The 7,114-nt window shown below is 42.6% G+C and overlaps 1 non-coding gene across 1 annotated transcript; it reads left to right on the top strand.

Annotated features, from left to right (window-relative positions):
• The first annotated feature begins 3,285 nt into the window (after nt 1–3,285).
• Nucleotides 3,286–3,422, top strand: LOC132530966 (small nucleolar RNA SNORA70). The gene has a single exon (XR_009543971.1). It is a non-coding gene; the product is annotated as a small nucleolar RNA SNORA70 (small nucleolar RNA).
• Nucleotides 3,423–7,114: the final 3,692 nt, after the last annotated feature.

The following is a 7,114-nucleotide window of genomic DNA, read 5'->3' as shown; positions in this document are numbered from 1 at the left end:
TGCCATTGTTTCTTCAATGTCTAACATGACAAAGGCCATCAATAGTATTGTTCTGAATGAGGGTTTGTCTTTGAATAAATGACTGACACTTAGAAGATGCTTTTACAGCTTTATCGTCTTCCAGTTTTTCAGTTGTTCTACCTACGTAAGTCTATGTCCAGCTATTTTTTTTAAAAGGAAGGAAATTCTTTTTTTTTTAATAAATGTATTTATTTATTTATTTTTGGCTGCATTGGGTCTTCATCACTGCGTGTGGTCGTTCTCTAGTTGCAGTGAGCGGGGGCTACTCTTTGTTGTGGTGCGTGGGCTTCTCTTGTTGTGGAGCACGGGCTCTAGCGTGCAGGCTCAGTAGTTGTGGCACATGGGCATAGTTGCTCTGTGGCATGTGGGATCTTCCCTCACCAGGGATCGAACCTGTGTCCCCCGCTTTGGCAGGCGGACTCCTAACCACTGTGCCACCAGGGAAGCCCATATCCAGCTATTTTTTAACTTCATAGTTTTAAAAATTACTGTTGTTTGTTGTTTACATGATGTTGTTTGCCCATCTGTTCTTTATTTTGTTTTAGTTTTCTACTTATGTCCAGCTTACTGCTAGCATGGAATCATTTTAGTTTCAATTTTCTAAACTGTTTGGAAACCAGAGGTTGGTTTCTTTAATTCTCATACCTCATGCACAGAATGCTGACAATTTTTTGGATTCAAGCTTTTGCAGAAACTATTAAATATCCTTCATATCTGGGGAGGTAGAGAAAATTCTGATACTTTGATTTTTTTTTTCTCCTCCAAATTAAAAAAAGCCTATTTTAGAATAAAAATATCTGTAGCTTGATCCGTGTGAATGCCCTAACCCCTATATCCAGAAAGCATTTTAGCAAATCACTCAAATATTAAAACCTAGATTTGAAATAACATCTCTCTGAAAATCGTTTTTAGAATTTAATAGGACTGATAATATCTTGTTAACAAAAACTCTGTTGTTTAAATATATTCCAGCTGCATAATCTTTTTATATAACAATCTAAGTAATGAGATAGGAAGAACGGATAAATTTTCCCATAGATTAAGGCAGTTGCAAATGTATCTGAAGCATAATCCATTGGTGGGATGTAGGAGGGATGTTTAAAAGCCCATTTAAAGAGTAATTTATGAGTCTTCCAGGATGTTTGGTCTCTAATCAATAAATCGTGAGCCAGTGGGGCTTCTTAATGAGCGTCGTGTCTGCGATAGCTAGCAGCAATTTGGCAGGTCCCACAGCTGATTTTTTCAAGTGAATCCAAATCCTCCACAGACCTCTCTTACTTTCCAACACAGTGTTTCTTTAGGGGTGCACGGCAGCTGTCATAATATTTTCCTCCATACTGTGTTAAAGAATTGAGAAAACTGCTATACAAATGCAAAGTTAGGGGCCTTAATGGATTTTCTCTTGAAGCTGCCTGGATATTGTTCAGAGAAATAAAGAAATAACAAGCTTGTCAGCAAACAGCAAGGGGGAGGAGTTAAAATGCAGTTGCAGTGTGGTCTTCTGCCACATTTTTACAGAACACTTTAGTGTAACTGAAGTATTATCTGCAATGATTTTTTCTATATGAAGAGATTTTTAGAGGACACATAACTTTTAGGTGCAAGTATGAGTTAGAAACTGCTTAGACTTCTATTGTGGACAAGACTGTTTGTCTACCATCAGGAATAGGTCAAAGATCCTTTGAAGGATTTTATTCCAAGTAGAGAGGTTTACAGCCTGGCAGCTTCCAAAATAGTATAATGATAATCTGAAAAATCTCTCTTGTAGTGAAATTTAGAGGAAATTTAAAACCTCATCAGGGGAATTGCCTGGCGATCCAGTGGTTAGGACTCCACGCTGTCACTGCAAGGGACCCGGGTTCAATCCCTGGTCGGGGAACTGAGATCCCACAAGCCGTGCGGTACGGCCAAAAATAAATACATAAAACCTCATCAGTACATCTGCCTTGCTTATCATGGTTCACACTCAGGGAAGGTCCACTTTATGTTTTCTTCTGTTGAGAGTTCTCGGATGTGTGTCATTATGCCCAGGAGACATGAAATCTTCTGAAGGCAGGACATACGCATCAATGTCTATATTTACCACGTCTCTGAATCTCCGACATCTGGGCCCTTGCTGATCCTGGAGAGACTGTCCCTGCCAGGGCTGGCCAATTCCTAAGGGTAAGGAACTACTGGGCTGAGAGCACAGCTTTCATAGGCAAACCATCCAATCCAAAACCCATACCCCAACTCTCCTGTAGGGGCTTTCACAGACCTCTTACATTCTGGGTACCCTCCACCTGCCCGAATCACTCCAGGGCCAGATGCCAGATAACTAGGGACAGTCCCTAGACCCCAGAGCCTGCTGAAATGATCCAGACTAACCAATCCTGAACATGCTTACACTGCTTGCCCACACTGTCCTATGGAAACCACAGGAAAGGCTACTGTGCTAGCCCTTGCGTTCCCTGCTCCGTCAGCCTCTTATCTAACCCCGCGGCTTCCACACGTGGCCCCTCATGGGATGGTACGCCCCCCTCTCCTCTTGGCATCTGTGACTTTAACGATCTGTCTTTTCAAGAACAATCATCCTCTGATCTGTTGGCCTCCTCATACCTGAATAATAACAAACCCTACATTTTACAATAATATCCTAGGTTGCACAGTATTCCCGGGATGCTAATGGTCATTCATTTGGTCCGAGTGGGTGTCTCCTTTCTAGGTGATTTGAAAGGTGTCAACAAGTTTTCTAAATCAAAACTACCTGCGACCAACCTGTTCAAACATATACTAGTCATTTTAACTAGATTAAGGAATGACATTGCTTGAGAGCGGTAATGTAGTCATTTTCCTTTAGCCGTGTCTCATGAGAAAATGATCTTAACTCTTAGGCACCTAGCAGAGCACAAGATGTAAAGAGGGGGCTGTAACGTGTGGATTTACGTAAGAGTGAGGAAGGTGGAGATATCCAGGCGTGCGAGCCCTGAGCAGCCAGGAGACGAACTGCAGAAGGGATGAGCCAGAAAAAAGAGGGAACAGGAGCTCCAGGTAAATGTCGACAGTTTCACAACTTTAGATAAGGCCCAACCTTGGCATTAGGTTATGTTCAGACGCTTCTTCATTCACACACAAAAAAAATCGTTCTTTTTTTTTTTTAATAACACAACCATCTGTTTTGCTTAGGAGAGATAATGTACAATTAGTACATTTTAATTTGCTAATCCAATGTGCCTTGCCCACACTCAAAGGAAACAAATGTAAAGTAAAAAATGTCTTAGATGTTTGCAGCCAATTAAGTTGACTGCACTCTTTTCCCCGTGAGGGCCCGGTGTGCAATGTCTGCAAAGAGCAGCCTCCTGGGTGTAGTGTACGCAGCCTATTGCCTGTATGGTTTGCCCGAAGGGACCTTGGAGACAGCCCTTTCCAGTGGACATTCAGGACTGACATGCTGTCCCTAATCTAGGCTCCAGACAGGTATGCGCGGTGCCTTTGGAAAGCCCCAGGGCACAGTGGCCGGGGTCCACATTGGCCAAGTCATAATGTCCATCCGCCCCAAGCTGCAGAACAAGGAGCATATGACTGAGGCCCTCCGCAGGGCCAAGTTCAAGTTCTCTGGCCGCCAGAAGATCCACATCTCCAAGAAGTGGGGATTTACTAAGTTTAATGCAGACGAGTTTGAAAACATGGTGGGAGAAAAGCAGCTCATCCCCGATGGCTGTGGGGTCGGATACATCCCTAATCATGACCCTCTGGACACATGGCTGGCCCTGAGCTCGTGAGAGCCTTGGCGCTGTCCCCTCCTTACTCACGCCCACCAATAAATCCTACTTTCCTGTCAAAAAAAATAAAGATGTCTTAGACGTGTGAGGTAAAACTTGCCAGAATTCAGCTTTCAGGAGAGAAAGCTCAGGATAGGTTAGAGGTCCTGGCGATCTGAAAGGGAAGGCAGCTCAGTGTCCAGAGACTACAGTTAAGAGAGTTCTGGGGCTTCCCTGGTGGCGCAGTGGTTGAGAGTCCGCCTGCCAATTCAGGGGACACGGGTTCATGCCCTGGTCCGGGAACATCCCACATGCCACGGAGCGGCTGGGCCCGTGAGCCATGGCCACTGAGTCTGCGCGTCTGGAGCTTGTGCTCCGCAACGGGAGAGGCCACAACAGTGAGAGGCCCGAGTAACACACACACACACACAAAAAAGAGAGTTCTGGAACTCAGGAGCCCATAACGAAGCCTGCTCACGTGCACAAGCCGCCTCCCATCTCTGGTGGAGATCTGGCTTGATCAGCACCCCTTGAGCACTTACTGCTCTCAGTCCTGCCTCACCCACCTACACTTGATCCTCAACACAGAAGTCAGAGTAATCCTGTAAAGTCAAATAATGTCACTCCTCTGCTCAAAATCCTCCGGTGACCCAGACAGACTCTAATAAGAGCCAGAATCCTTGCGTCACCCACAAGATGCTCTACTTTCTGAACACCCACTGTCTCTCGGACCTATTTCCTTTCCTTCTCCTCCACACTTCTTCTGCTGCAGCCCTCCTTATTGTTCAAGAACATTCCAGGCACACCCTCACCTCAAGTCTTCTCTACTTGTGGCTTTCCATATCTGGAGATTTCTCTTCCTAAATATCCATCTGTACCCAGGCAACTGAAAATGGCTAAAGGTAACCATACAACCTCACATTCTTGAGGTCCGTTCACAAATGCTGTTTTCTCTCTGAGGTCGCTCAGACCATCCTGTGTTAACTTGCAAGCTTCCTCCTGACCACATCACCAACTTTCTTCCCTGCTTTCGTGTTCTTAACATTTATCGACTTCTCACACACCACATATGTTATTTATTTATGTTTTATTTCCTATCTATTCCCATTAGAATATAAGACACTGGAGGTAAGGGGTTTTGTTTTTTGGTTCATTGTCTTATGCCCCATATAAAACACAGTAAACAGTGCCTAACTTATGTGTTAATTGAATAAATGAAAGACATTCCATTAGATGCTTGACACAGAGTTATTAAGAATGAATAACTATTCCCATCCCTGGGGAACGCCATATGCAGGTGGGTGGCAGAACCAATATTTACAACACAAAGTTGTAAATCTAAGTTGTTAGAAAAAGGTGGGGTGACTTGTACCAAAGTAGTGGTGCTGAGGACTCCTAAAGCTCTTGAGAACAGAATGTCCCTCTCAGAGGAGATGGTCCCTCTCCTGGGGCCAAAGCCATTGCAAACATGATGAACAGACATTCTGACCTGTCAGAAACAGCCCCATTTTAAATACTCACGGCAATTGATAATTCAGATGGATAAATGAAGATGGCTATTCCTTTTACAAAATTGCCGTAGAGATGCTCAAAATTGTGTTCCTGATTCATTTAAAATATTTATATTTGAAATAAAAATGTTAAACTTCTGCTCTAGTCATTATCTACTGAGCTCCTAACCATGTGTCAGGCACTGTGCTTAGAGCTAGGAGGGAAGGAAAGATAAAGGGGATGTAATTTCAAGCCTGTAGGAGCAGAGAGTACACCTGTCTGCTTATAGATAATTTTAGTAATAGAATGGCAGAAGGCTTATTCCTTAAAACCACTAATTACCATAAACTCATTAGAGATGAATGCAAATTCTTCATGGAGATACTTGTCATCAATAAGAAGGTTAGGGGAAAGGACAGATTGTTTTAAAGCAAGGCATTATCCGGAGTTAGAATCTCTCTTGGTTCTCCCTGATGCTTAACCTCAAAGAAACTCCACTGTTCTAAGTCACTTCTCTAACAGTAATGAATGCCATATCTGTATCGTCTGGATACACAATTGCCCCCAAGCACACCATGCTCTGAGTTAATTTAATTCATCACATTATTGGGTACCTGCTTTGTATGCATATATGGTTCATGACATTCCCTTTCTTTCCTTCCCCATCAATCAAATCTCTGCTCACCTTTTATACCCTATTCACATGCTACTTCAGTGAATTATCCCCCGAATTCCCTAGCTTGCCACTCAATCCACTTACCCATCTGTGCTTCCATAACTTGTGATATCACTTAACTAGTATTAGTTGAGTACTTCCTCTATGTCAGGCCTATCTCTAAAGTATGGGAATGTAAATATAAACAAAACAGAAAGAAAATTCCTTCCTGCATGACACTTAAAATCTGGAACATGGTTTATGCCATAAAGAAATAAATATGTTGTCAAGTGGTGATAAATGGTATTTAAAATAAAGTGGTGTAACATCATTAGAGTCCTTCCCTGATTTCCTCGTTATATACAAAGGAATGGGATAATCAAGGAAGGATGCTGAGGAGATGGCATTTGAGCACATACTTGAAGGGATACTTTGCATGCAGAAACACATGCAAAGGCTCTGAGGCAGGAACATGTTTGGGAGCTCTAAGAAGAGTAAGTAGGTCAATGTGTCCTGAGCACCATGATGGTGGGGGAGGCATTCAGAGAGATGGTTGAGCCAAGTCATACTGTGACCTTACCAAGGACTTCAGAATTGAAGTGTGATGAGAGGCCATAGGAAGTTTTTGGACATGAGAATTACACCATCTAAAAGATTACTCTAGCCGCTATGTAGAGAAGAGACTGGAGGGGGACAGGAGTGGAAGCAGCAAGTTCAGGGGGAGATTATCCCTGCTGAGAAATACTGGTGTCGCTAATTCTGTATTTAGTTGCTTATGGTTTTTTACTGTAAATTGCTTAAAGGTGGACCTTGATTTATTCATCTTTTATTGTCAGTATCCAGCAAATGCCTGGCACTTAGTAGATGTTTAATAAGTGCTTACGGAAGGAAGGAGGGAAGGATTGAGTAAATAATTAATGAGTATGATGATTCTTGAATCTAGTTAGAAGAAACTCAGATGGGAAAGTGTTGCTCTTTCCAAACAACAGTACAAAAAGAAAAGTCTTCCTTATTTTTTCAGTGAAAGGAACAAATTTGTTTTTTTGTTAGAAAATTGGAAAAGTTGGGTCCTACTCGCATTCCAACACCAAAAATGAATGTACAGCCATGAAGATGGCTTCATTCTGCAAAAACTGACCAATTGGTTTTAAGAGTTATTGGAAACAGAAAGAAAGAATGGCTCACATTTATTGGAAGTGGGCAGTGT

Source organism: Lagenorhynchus albirostris, chromosome 12 (assembly GCF_949774975.1).
Source record: "Lagenorhynchus albirostris chromosome 12, mLagAlb1.1, whole genome shotgun sequence".
NCBI classification, from domain to species: domain Eukaryota; kingdom Metazoa; phylum Chordata; class Mammalia; order Artiodactyla; family Delphinidae; genus Lagenorhynchus; species Lagenorhynchus albirostris.
This window is presented reverse-complemented; position numbering and strand designations above follow the sequence as displayed.